The sequence below is a fragment of the Pelobates fuscus genome, chromosome 2 (assembly GCF_036172605.1).
Source record: "Pelobates fuscus isolate aPelFus1 chromosome 2, aPelFus1.pri, whole genome shotgun sequence".
Lineage (NCBI taxonomy): Eukaryota > Metazoa > Chordata > Amphibia > Anura > Pelobatidae > Pelobates > Pelobates fuscus.
In genome coordinates, this window is record NC_086318.1 from 169,716,260 (window position 1) to 169,730,120 (window position 13,861).

The window sequence follows — 13,861 nt, forward strand, 5'->3', positions numbered from 1 at the left end:
TCTCTACATTCCTTAGGGATAGATCAACAGATGGCCATATTTTAGTTTAATAGTAACTGTGTCCTGTGAGGCCAACTCTCATCCTCACACATAGGTATTCGCCCATCGGCCCAACTCATAGAAAGAGGCTTGCTTCAACCTCCTCAGGTTATTAGATAGGGCTTCATCTGTCATGGCCACTCATTTTGAATTTCTTATTTTTCATCGAAAGGCCAACATTCCTGCCACTTGGTTCGGTGGCCTCAGTCCCTTGGCCAAATTCATAACTAGAGCCTCTCATAGCCACTTGGCAATTAGTAGGGCCTCACCTTCCCCTGTTTCAGCTAATTTCTTCTCCTTTCAACACTAAGTAAGTCGCCAGTTGATACAGGGTTGCACTCTAAATGCATGTCTGACACATTTAAGCTTTACTTCTTACATCATAGTACATCATAGTACTAACAAGGAGGATTTCACTCCGAATTCCAAGACAGACCCTCAACAAACATACCGTGCACTCTGCCGCGAGCAAGATATTGCTAGGCCAGCCCCTTACTCTCCTGGAACGGTCCAGTAATGCTGCTATTCACAGATACAAGGAATTCCGTCCATGCCCGAATCCGTTCTGACCTTGATCTATATAATCATGTGATCACATACCTACGCACAACATAGGGAACTACTGAACCTCACTACAAGACAACATATAGCATGTATTTTTACAATTACATCCTGATAGTTGCTGTGTCGGCTTGCAGATTATGCTCCATCTACTCCCTGTTACCATGACACACCAAACTATGTACTATATCATCCTATTCCCAGGCTATAAATACTGAAGTTAACTTTGGCAATTGGTCTTTTATCTCAATACTCACCATTCCCTGCTTCTGGGCAAGTTCTATCCAACATAGACATTTTGTTACTATGCCCCGGAGCGTGCAAGTACATGACCCTACTTTCTTACCTGAGAGTTCCTACATCCAAGTCTATACTGTAGCCTCCTCCATCATTCTAATTGCTTGGTATGCAATTTGACTTAATTTGTCATAGTTCTGCCTCCCTGGAGGCATGGCCTGGAATACCAGGGAGCATGGAATCAACCTCGAACGGGCTTTTATCTGAACCTTGTCATGCATGTCATCCTATTTGGTCACCTACCGAAATTACACTGCAACATTCATCATGCCTGTTTTAGCAGACCAGTTCAGATGGCTGAACTTCCTTTCTCACAGGAACAGGAAGCTACGACCATTTCCCACAGCCTGTTAATTCCCTTATTATTTAGCCTGATGCTGCTGCCCACGTTGGATCAGCAGCCAGCTTTAGGACACTTGCTTCTGCTGTTACCTTACCCTCTTTTAGTAAACTTAGGCTTGGTAGTGTACCCCACATCCCCACTTTTCGACCGGGGTCTCTATAGGAGGGGGTATCTGTTAATTGCTACCCCGACAACACACCTGGTGCAATTCATTAAGGTCTGTTCTTCCCACTCACAGTTCAGCTGTTTCTAGTGATGTTCCCAGGCTCACAACACAGCAACCTTCCTAGTCTGCATATTTATACAGGCTCTCTCCACATAGCAACTGTTTTTATTCAATCAGAATTCTCATGACACTCTGCCTGTGCCTGCCATTCAATTAACAGAGATTGTGCCACTTTGGTTCACCATTTTGTCCATCTGTACTCCATAAGTACCTTGGTGGCATTCATACCCCTTTTTTGCCACATCATCCTTAAATTAGCTTACAAACACACAAAACATATCTCAAATCAGCATTGTGCCCAGTTTACCAATAGTCTAATTACCTGACACTCCAGGGCTACACGGGCATACGCCTCTCTCAAGATCACACGAGTATGCACTAACGTCAAATTGCGTTACGATCATCAGGACTCCGATACGACTCTTCGGCATTGTCAGGTTATTCTAGAAGTATATACGCTACTTCCTAGCCTCAGTAGAGCTCATCGAATACTGGGACATAAAATCCTCAACATACACGAAGATATCTCTCAACCACAGTAGTATTTGATTTAAAGTATTGGTTAGGTATAGTAAAAACCAAAGAAAAAAGTTACCTGCACTCTTTCCACATTGGTTAGGTATGTTAACATGTATGAATGTGTCTATCTATTAAACTTTTTGCCCTCTTTATTCACAGGCCTACCCGAACATCGGTTCCGGCACACCACAACCTACTTGTACCACATCCTACTTATACCATTAACAATACTATTACTCAGCTTATTGTCCCCGACTACAAATCAAGTTATATCAAGTCAAATGAAACATGCAAAAAAATAAGTGAGTGTATTAAGGCATGGTTATATTGACTAAAATTTTAGAGGTGGTTCCAAGAAGGGAAAACAAAGTGAACCTACACAGACGTCAACCAGAAAGGGAGTCCTTGAGAAGAGATTCTGCAATCCCAAACCAGATGATAGAAGGTGGACAGTTGTATGATGTATTATTGTTCACGTAGTGATCCACTATATGTTTTGTTTTATATAAGCACACTTTTATGCCAATTTGTCCCAATGGTATGCCATATACTTTGTTATACATACTGGTATTTTTTAAAGATATATATATATATATATATATTTTTTTTTATAAGAAGTATCATTAAAAGAACACTCAAAATAATAAAGTACTTCACCTTGCAAGATGATAATGAAGCCTGGTATAAAACAATTAAGGTGTAAGATTTGTCTAAATTGATCTCTAACAAAGCAGATATAAACCACACTCTAGAGAGCTAAAAGTGTTTGTAAGGAAACCTAGGATATCCAAGCCTCATTAGGTAGTTTCCTCCCGAACCACCAGAGCATCAGTGATTATAGCTCTCCGTTCGGTAGATGAAATAAACGAAATCCATACGAACACAATAGCTTTACAAGATGATTCCCTTAATAAAGCATACAAATCCCCAAACATCAGCCGAAGTCTAGAAGAAGGGTGCAACAGAACTGGCTTCCCCATGCAAGTGGACATCCCACAGGGAGGGACACAGTGTAACCAATCATTTACAGGAAAAACGTAAAACACTACCAGCACAAACATACAATTCCCTCCCCTAGTCCTGGAGATAATCAAGTCTGATAAAGTAATAACTTGATTATCTCCAGGCATAAAAATTACAATTTTCCCCAATATTCAGAACACCCCTTTAGGCATATGGTATCCCCACAAACAATATGTCCCCTGATAGCCCCGATCTGGGTGACCAACATATTCAAATATCACCCAGATCGGTTTAGGGGTTCTCAAGAAATAAGTCTTTTGTGACCGGCTAACCTCGAGGTGGCTGCCCAAAATAGTTCCATGAGCTTGGGTAGTTTTGCCGATCTATTTGTTAAGTGGCAAAAACCGAATAATTCCACGAATGGATTCCCCTGGCTCTTAGCAGTGATTGTTCCCCTCATTCGAATGCACAAAAGTACCGAACAGCGCTCTTCTAGCTGTTCGGGAAATAAAGATCCAGCGTTCGCATGTTGAGACCGGTGTTCAGGAAGTCAAGTGTCCGATTTTAGTTCCAGACACTCGACGACCAAGTCTCGCTGCCTTTGTTCGCATGAAAAAAAGATGGCCGCAGTTTTCTCAGCCACGTGGCGTTCGGTAGTACGAACGCCGGCCGCACAGGTAGAGGGTTCAATTGCGGCATTTTTTGAAGGTTAACGAGCCGGGGGTGGTCTCTGTTCGCTAGTTACATCTACCAAATGAATAGGGAAGAAATAGTGAACATAAAAGAGTGATTTCTTCACAGTGTTCATAAATAAATGAGGCTGCCATGTGATACATTTTAGATGTGGAACATGTGGTAAGGAACAAATCCTTCCAAAATTAAGTCTGAGAGCAGATATTAATCAAACACCATAGAATTAGAAGACTTAAAAGGACACTCTGTGCCCCTAAAGCACTGTTGCTTGCTGACATGCTTTATGTGTGAAGTGTGTGTCCTTTTTTATTTTACAAAACATGCAGATTTCAATAGAAATTGGCAATGTTGTAAATTAGCCTTGTTACACCCTTCTGGCTTTCAAGCAGACAGCAGGTTATGTTACCTCCTGCTTTGGTTTATTATTAGGAACACCTGTCTTGCAAATATTTATCATTGAGCTGTACTGGAAAGTCTATGATTGGCTGACCAGAGAATGTATTGGGTGGGGTGGGGTGGAAGTGGAAGGCTTGCAAAGGCTGCAGACAAGAGAACTGCATATTTTGAAAGCTGTTTTTAAATATACCTGTGAAAAAGCTCCCCTGCCATGTCCTTTTGGAGAGGCTTGAAGGCCTGCCTCTTAAAGTCTATGGACCTGGTCCCAAAAGCCCCTGATAGGGGCTTGTGATAGTAGCAATTGAAAAACAAACTATTCATTGTTACTTGATAACTCTGCAGTGTCCTCTGCTGAATGAATGGAAGTGTGTACGTTTGCATAACGCTGCAAATAAGTAGTTAAATATATTGCTTTTTAGTGTGTTTGAAAATGTTACTTTCATTATATAGTTCATGTATTAATTATAATTGCTCATTCTCATGCTCATTATAAGTCCCTAAAGGCTAGTCCAAGTCCAATATAAAGAGTGTAATGTTAGTTTTTTTTGGAACTGTGTGTCCTGTGTGAATTTGTTCAGGGATCCCAGTGACAGAGTCATTGGACCGGTTGGCTTGCTGCTTGGTCTCTGTAGCCCAGGACAAGTTAAAAAAAAGAGCCACAAGTGCCCTTGTAAAGATGGAAGCTAATCATATCACATACAGAGTTGGGGATACCTGCCTGGAAAGAGAGCTGCAGAGAAAAAAGGCAGAAGGGACAGGACCTGCCTGAAAGGAGAAAGCTGCAGTCTGGTTGGGTGGAAGAGCTCCAGAGAGACCCCAGTCAAGCTTTAGCAAGTGTTACAGAGTGTTGTGTGGCAGTGCGGAAGAGGACTTGGCAGAGGTACTTGGTCAGAGTACGGGATCCCCGTCACAATACCCCAATGAAAAAATAAGTAAATAACCCTTTAAGCCACTCCGTACTTACCAACAGCGGTGATCCCAGTCAGGGGACTGCCTGAAAACTCCTCCAGGGCCATGTGTTCGTGATGACACATTTTTTTGTATAAAAACGGAAAAAAAAAAATATTAACGTTAACTTCAAAGTAGAGACGAACTGGATACCGCACTCACCAAATAACTCAGGTGCTCTGCATAACTCAAACATACTGGACATACCCCATTTTGAATTCCTTGGTATGTCTACTTTTTCAAATTGTATACCATGATGGGGGTATTTTTCATTCCTGAACTGCTAAACTCTCATAGGCAACATAACTACTCTGGCAAATTTCAATGTGCAAAAGCAGAAATGGGCAAGTCTTGTAACTTCCAAAACACCATAAAACCTGGAAATGGTTGGTACTGTTGTACTCGTGAGACATTACTGAACACAAATATGAGTGTTTTGGAGCAGTAAAACGTATAATGCTGATCATATACCGTATATACTCGAGTATAAGCCGACCCGAATATAAGCCGAGGCCCCTAATTTTACCCCAAAAAATTGGGAAAACGTATTGACTCGAGTATAAGACTAGGGTGGGAAATGCAGCAGCTACTGGTAAATTTCTAAATAAAATTAGATCCTAAAAAAATTATATTAATTGAATATTTATTTCCAGTGTGTGTATATAATGAATGCAGTGTGTGTGTATGAATGCAGTGTGTGTGTATGAATGCAGTGTGTGTGTATGAGTGCAGCGTGTGTGTATGAGTGCAGCGTGTGTGTATGAGTGCAGCGTGTGTGTATGAGTGCAGCGTGTGTGTGTATGAGTGCAGCGTGTGTGTGTATGAGTGCAGCGTGTGTGTGTATGAGTGCAGCGTGTGTGTGTATGAGTGCAGCGTGTGTGTATGAGTGCAGCGTGTGTGTATGAGTGCAGCGTGTGTGTGTGTATGAGTGAAGCGTGTGTGTGTGTATGAGTGCAGTGTGTGTGTGTATGAGTGCAGTGTGTGTGTGTATGAGTGCAGTGTGTATGAGTGCAGTGTGTATGAGTGCAGTGTGTGTGAGTGCAGTGTGTGTGAGTGCAGTGTGTGAGTGCAGTGTGTGTGAGTGCAGTGTGTGTGAGTGCAGTGTGTGTGAGTGCAGTGTGTGTGAGTGTGTGAGTGTGTGTGTGAGTGCAGTGTGTGTGAGTGCAGTGTGTGTGAGTGCAGTGTGTGTGTTGCAGAGCCTTGGGGGGTGGGCAATTTTATTATTTTTTTTACATTATTTTAATTTTTTTTTTCATTATTTTTTTATTTACTTATTATTTTTTAAATTATTTTCATATTTTTTTTATTATTATTTATTATTTGTAATGTTATTTTTTTTTATTATTATTATGTTATTATTAATTTATTTTTGTTTCGTCCCCCCTCCCTGCTTGCTAGCTGGCCAGGGAGGGGGGCTCCTTCCCTGGTGGTTCAGTGGGGGGGGGGCTGTGGGGGCTGCAGAGATGTTACTTACCTTTCCTGCAGCTCCTGTCAGCTCTCTCCTCCTCTGCGCCGTCCGTTCAGCTCTTCTGTCAGCTCACAGTGTAAGTCTTGCGAGAGCCGCGGCTCTCGCGAGATTTACACTGGGAGCTGACCGAGGTGATGAACGGACGGCGCGGAGGAGGAGAGAGCTGACAGGAGCTGCAGGAAAGGTAAGTAACATCTCTGCAGCCCCCAGTCTGTATTATGGCAATGAAAATTGCCATAATACAGACTACTGACTCGAGTATAAGCCGAGTTGGGGTTTTTCAGCACAAAAAATGTGCTGAAAAACTCGGCTTATACTCGAGTATATACGGTAATCAGTTAAACAGCAGTTTATTTCTGAAAAATGCAAAAAACAAATATCAACTCTAATTTTGGCCAGGGATTGTGACTAAGTGGCTCATAAAAAATATTTTGAATACCCTGGGTTGTCTACTTTTGCAAATGGCAAGCCATTGAGAAGGTCGTTTTCATTGCTTGGCTGCCATACGGTCTCAAAGGCAACATAAGCTTAGCAAACCAGTCTACATTTCATTATGTAAAAACTAAAAAAGGAAAAAAAGCCCTATCTTTGATCCTGTAACTTTCCAAAACACCATAAAACCTGTACTTGGGGGGTACTGCTATATTTGTGAGACATCACTGAACACAAATGTGTATTTTATTACAGTAAAAGCTAACAGTATTATGACATCCACCGTTGAATTGCCATGCAGAATATAACATTTCCTGATTTCTCATACTTTTCATATATGTACTGTATATGAAATGAAAGCCCTATTTCTCCTGAACAAAATCATATATATATATAATAAGTGTGGGTGCACTTAATATGAAAGAGTTAAATTATGTTTGAACAGACATATAGGCAAATTCCAGATTTTGTTTTGATCAGAAGTTGTACAATTGTCTCTGCCATTGCTTGAATATTTTCACTTGTAGTATATCTACAAAACCATATTTTTTTGTTTCTTTTTTTATTTTAGTTATTAAGTGTTCTTGCATAGCAAGACCACTTAATGTTATCTCACATATATATTATTCATATTATTATTATAGCCAAAATCACCACCCTAACTCCTCCCACAGTTTTTACACTACATAGACGGTAATATACCGAAACTGCGGATTGTTCCCGATTGGATTGCTATTACTTTGTGGAACGTTTCGCCGAATGGTTCACGGAATATCGTCGCTCTTGTGGCGAAATTGGTCCCATAGGCAAAATGTTCAAAACTAGAGTGGGAGCTAGCAAAAGCTGAAAAATCAGGACATGATTTCTAAACTGCCACCACTCCCTCATTTTCATCAAGCCCACCTACACAAATCTTATATCAAAACATTCAGCTACCCCTGCTGCCACTAAAAATGTCCACGGCTAAGCCATAGTCCTGATAGTTTTCACAATATGACCATTTGTTTGCAACTCACACTGTCCATTGACATTCATTGAAGCGCAAATTTGAAGGGCAATTGAAGATTATGCTAGCTTTAGTGTACTAATAATCTTAATTTTAATAAGGACAGGAGGCGAGTATTTTGCATTAACTCTCTTTACTAAACTCCACAGCAGTAAAGAAAAACGTAAAGAGTAACATTAAATCACTGAGCAGCATAGTATATATAAGGGTCATGCTGCCTATACACTTCCTCTTTCTTGAAGCGACATCCAAGTCCAGACTGAGCTCGAAACGACCAGAAAAACCAACAAAACTGTCAACAACGGTCTCTGGTGAGCAGAACCTGAGGAGACTCCTGGTAAACGAGATTGGGAGAAGACGAAACGAAGCCTTTATCCCATCAAGCGGAGTCGTGAGGGTAACCGAACCAACGGCCAGTGGGGGTACTGAAGAGGATTACACTGAAAGGAGAGTATGAAATAGGTTAGGTACTGAACCGTAACTGGTCACGCAGGAGAGCCATATCAGAGTGTGTCAACATAAATGAGTAGATACATAATTAGTGTGTGTAATGTAAAGTTAAATACATGTTTATATGTAAGTAGGTGATGCAACGTAACCTGGCTGCATAAGACCTAGTTTCTGGAATGAGAGTCGGGATAGAAACGGCATACACCCCAAAGAAAGGAGAAAACCACTAACAAGTAAAACGAAAACATCCGTCACCTTGAGATCCACTCCCCCGAGAAGTCAGGGTAGGGAACAAAAGGGAGGGAAAATACTCGCCTCCTGTCCTTATTAAAATTAAGATTATTAGTACACTAAAGCTAGCATAATCTTCAATTTTACAACATGACAGGAGGCTTCCTATTTTGCAATTTTAACGCTGAAGGAGAGATGTCCCAGCAGAAGGGGGAGTGCGAAAATAAAAGGTACAGAAAGTAGATTCCTTAGACCAATCCGCCGCTCGGAGAATGTCCGACAGGGATGCCCCCGCAAGGAAGGCTGAGGAAGCCGCCGCCACGCGAACGGAGTGGGCACCGAAAGCGGGGTCTATACCGGCGAGAGAGAGAATCCAGCGAATCCATCGGGCCAGCGTGGTGGCTGAGACCGGAGCGTGGGGGCGAACAAAGGAGACTAGGAGTTGGCCCGACGCCGAGTTACGGAGTGAGGAGGTAACCGAAACGTATCTGCGAAGGGTGGACACGACGCAGAGCTGCGGGTCGTCGGGGAAAAAAGGATAGAAGACTTTGTGCGACGGGAAATGTGGAATGTGACCCCTTCAGGGGCAATCTCGAAGGCGTCGACGTCGAAGGCTCAAACGTCCGATACCCATCGAAAGGACACGAGACAAAGCAGAAAAGTGCACGTAGTTGACAATTGGCGTAGGGAGAGACGGTCGTTAGGGAGCCAATCCCTGAAAAAACAGAGAACCAGCCCAACATCCCATAGGTCAGGGTACCTGGGGGCCGGAGGGCCGGAGGGCAGCGGAGCCGCATACCACGGAGCAGGCGGCAGACGAGAGGGTCTTTGCCGACCGGGAGGTCCCCGACGGGGGTGTTGGCCGCCGAAATCGCGGAGCGAACAACGTTAACTGAACGGTAGGAGCGACCTGACGAAAACAAGGATGAAAGGAAATTGAGAATCACGGGAATAGGTGCTGTAAATGGATCGGAGTCCCGTTCCACGCACCAAGTAGACCAGGAGGCCCAAGATGAAAGGTAGCAGCGTCTAGTTCCTGGGGCCCAGGAATCCCATAAGAGGTCCCTAGTAGCCTGCGATAGTCCGCTGACTTGCCAGGAACCCCGGAAAGAGTCCAAGCCACCAGGAGTAGGCGATCTTCCAAGAGAAGTGGGTGAAGATTCCCTTTGGGATCCGTGAGCATTTCCGGAAAGGATGGTAGGAGTAGAGGGTCCTTGCAAGAGGTGGCCAGGAGGTCCAGGAACCATGGTTGGCTCTGCCACAAGGGCGTTATGAGAACCAGTGTGACCTGTTGCGTCCGTCCGAAATGCGTCCGTCGCCGTGCTCTCCGGGGTCTGGTGATTGTTGCAGGATGCAAAAAGATCCAGGTGAAAGGGACCCCTCTGGGTCGCCAGGGCCCTGAAGATCCTCGTGTTCAGCCTCCAGTCACTGACGTCGGCCGTGAGGTTGACCTCTCCGGGTAGGTATTTGGCCTGAAGTGCAATGTTCCGGGGTAGGCAATAGTCGAAAATGTCTCTCGTGATGTCCGACAGCAGGCGTGAGCGTGCGCCCCCCAGGCGATTGATATACCGGACTGCGGAGACATTGTCCATGCGTAGGAGGATGCAGCAGTTGGATCTGTCCCGGGCCAGGCTGCGGATCGTAAAAGACCCCAACCAAGAGTTCTAGGCAATTTATGTGCATGGAGAGCTCCTGTGCCGTCCATGTTCCCCCCGTGGAGATGGTTCCGTTGGTGGTGCCCCAGCCCCACAAGCTGGTGTCTGACTCCAGTATGAAGTCTTGGGTATCTCCGAATATGACCCTGCCATTCCAGGCTTGCATGCTGTCCAGCCACCATGATAGTTCCTCGCGAACTTCCACCGTCATCGGGACGGGTTGATCGTACGTGGGCCTGTGGCGTAGGTATCTTGCCTTGAGGCGTTGCATGGCTCTGTAGTGGAGGAGACCCGGAAATATGGCTTGAATGGAGGCGGAGAGGAATCCTACGATCCTGGCCAGGTTGCGGAGTGGGATGGAGTTGTGACGGAGAACTCTGCAAATCTCGTTGCGAATAGACGAGATCTTCGAGGCTGGTAGCCTCAGAGTGCATGTTGTCGAGTCGATCTCGAAGCCCAGGAATTGTATCGTCTGGGACGGGGTCAATTCCAATTTCTGTTGGTTCACCAAGAAGCCCAGAGATTCCAGCAGTGTCACTGCAAGATGAGTGTGTTGACGCAGTCTGCGTTCGTTGGAGCAAAAGAGAAGCAGGTCGTCTAGGTAGATGATGCATCGGATGCCCCTGGATCTCAGGTGGGCCACTACCGGTTTCAGGAGTTTGGTGAAACACCATGGGGCCGAGCTGAGTCCAAAAGGGAGGCAGGTGAATTGCCAAGGACGGTCGTGCCAGAGGAAACGTAGGAGGGTTCGACAGTCCGGATGCACTGGGACCGACAGGTATGCATCTTTTAGATCGAGCCTGGTGAACCAGTCGTTGCTTCCCAGGAGGTCTCGCAGAAGGTGGATGCCCTCCATCTTGAAGTGGCGGTACACTACATACGCGTTGAGGCCGCGTAGGTGGATGACAGGACGGTATTCTCCCGTCTTTTTCCGGACCAGGAAAATATTGCTGATGTAACCTCCCCAGTCGTGGGTCGGCTGGATAGCCCCTTTGTCCCGAAGTTCGCGTAGTTCCGCGTTGACAAGGTATTGGTCGGAAGACGACATGTGGATGGGGTGAGGAGGTTGTGTCTGAATGGGGGTCCCCACTAGGTCTATGATATATCCCTGTACCGTTTGAAGGATCCACTTGTCTGAAGACAGAGCGGCCCAATTCTGGAAAGAATGGGAAATACGGTCCGCAGGGCAGTTGCAAGGTAACAATGGAGGATTACGGGTGCTTACCTGTAGCAAAGCGGGAACGTCCGCGTCCGCGGGGTCCACGGCCTCTGTCCGAGCCTCTGGAGAAAGGCTGCTGCCTGTAATCTCTTGTTGGGTAAAATGGTGTCGGTTGAGTGGGGGGGCCTGAAGGCCAGAATTGGCTGGCGGCACGGCCCCGTTGCCGGACAGCCCTTCCAAAAACTCCTCTGGTGGGGGTTGCTCCGAAAGACTCTGCGCATAGAGGACTGCGCTTTATTAACACGTTTATTAACACGTTCACATGTTTGTTAAGTTCCTTGAGGAACGGTTCACCAAACAATTTCCCTTGTGCCTGGGGCCCAATCTCGTTTGTGCCAAGCTCTGCCAATTTACCGTTAATACGGTATAACGCTGCTTTCCGTCTCTCCGAAGAGAGCGTAACATTAGTGTTTCCAATGAAACAAAAACACCGTTGCGCCCACTCGCGAACATCGTGTGTCCATTCCCTGATGTCTTTGGCAGAGAAGGAATCGGCTTTGGCAAAAGCGTCATCTGCCAGGTACATAATACGGGCCAGGGGGCCAAAAGAATCCAGCAGGTTATCCTAAACGCCAAATAGGCCTTTCTCTACCCCTCATCGAGGGTCTCTCCCACTGCGCATCATGAAGGTTGTCATAACCTTGTCAAACTCGGGAGTGTGAGCCACTTTATCCGGCAGGTAAGGGCGTGGGCATTTTCATCTGAGCCGGTTGCGGACCTCTTTCTCTAGGGGCTTGCGGAGCCAGAGGTGCATGAACCTGGAGAGGTGTTCTGTGGGTGACCAGTCTCCCGATCTGGGGTGCCGTATGTTGCGTGGATCAAACATCGCCTGACCCGAAGGGTCTAAAATGGTGTCCGAATCGAGAGGAGGCTCTGCGTCCGCAGTGTCCTAGGTACCCCCTGTCTGGGCCGCACCCAGGAGGGTCTCCCGCATGAGAGCGGAGACAGATTTCTCATCCGAACCCCAAGCGTCGTATTCTGAGTCAGAAACGTCAACTTGCCATTCGTCTAGCACTGACATGGAATGGGAAGGACCTTGCTCTTCATCCGAAGAATTAATCCTGATGCGGGGCCGGGGTACTTGCTTTGGCAGATTTGCGTTTGGCAGGTGCCTTACCCTTGAGTGGCTTGGGTGCATGATCTTTGCCTTTCTCGTGGTGTTTCTTAGGGCGGGAGTCATACCTGGTCTGATAGTCAGACATATCCGAATCCGACTTGTGGCGTGGTCGCCTGCGGGTAGGCTTGGGTACATCCGAAGCTGTAGTCCGTACCTTGGAGAGTTCCTTCTCCACAGAAGCAGCGACAGCTGCATTGATCATGGCTTGGAAGTCCACAGGGACGTTCTGGGAGTCTTCCATGACAAGGGTAGGCTGTGATATACGTCACTAATAGGCACAGTATAAAATGGGGGCACCCAGGTCTTAAATACAGGCGTAGGGTCAGTTGATGTGGTATTTGTGGTGGGTAACAACACCACCCAGTTATAAAACCCCAGCAGGGTATAGTTGGTGGCCTTATAAAACTGGGGCTCACCCAGTTAGAGAGAACTGCAACAGCTAGTCTCCCAATAAGCAGCATGGTACTAAAGTACTTATAGTGGGGGCTCACCCCAGTTGCACTGGGTTGGTACCCTTAAGTGCAGGTCACAATATTAAACAGGCAGCAGCACTGACCTGACTGACCCAGCCACAGAGTATAGAATGCAGTGTAGTTAATCCTTGTCACTCACAGAGATGAAAATCACACTAGGGAAACATCCAGAACAATACAGGTGGTAGGCAGTTAAGACTGCGAGTACTGTGTCCCCAAAGAGATCCACGCGGTAAAACAAGATGGCCGTGTGAATCTCGCGGTATCTGCGATCCAAAATGGCGGCCGCGAGTGTAGGCCGCAAGCCGGGGACTAAATTTGTGGCTGGCCGCGGGCGGGAGCATGCCAGCGCGAAAATGGTCGCGGCAGCCTTCATCTCCATGGCAACACCACAAGTCAAAGCTTACTTAGAGTGTCTCCAGCAAGGCACCTTGCTTAGAAAGGAGTAGAAGCTGCGGTTGGCACATCATCACAGAGTGTCCAGTTCTCAGGATCACCACCACTCACCTAGGCAACGTGTCAACAGGGCAAACCCCTATGCATAGCTCACACTATCAGGAGGTCCCCGATCTACACTGTTGGGTGCATTCTGCAAGAAGACCCAAAAATGCTGCTGTATCCATGAGAGCATCGTGCTGGATCTTGCTATGATGGGGCTGTCCCCCATGATTTAACTAATGCTTTATCATGGTAGTGTTTTTTCCCACTTAACCATAAATTCTCAAAAGCATGAAACCCTTCTAAGTTTCTATAAAGATAAAAAAAATAATATAACATCAGATTACACTCCCAGCCAATGAGCTAAGTTCTACATTGACAATCTTA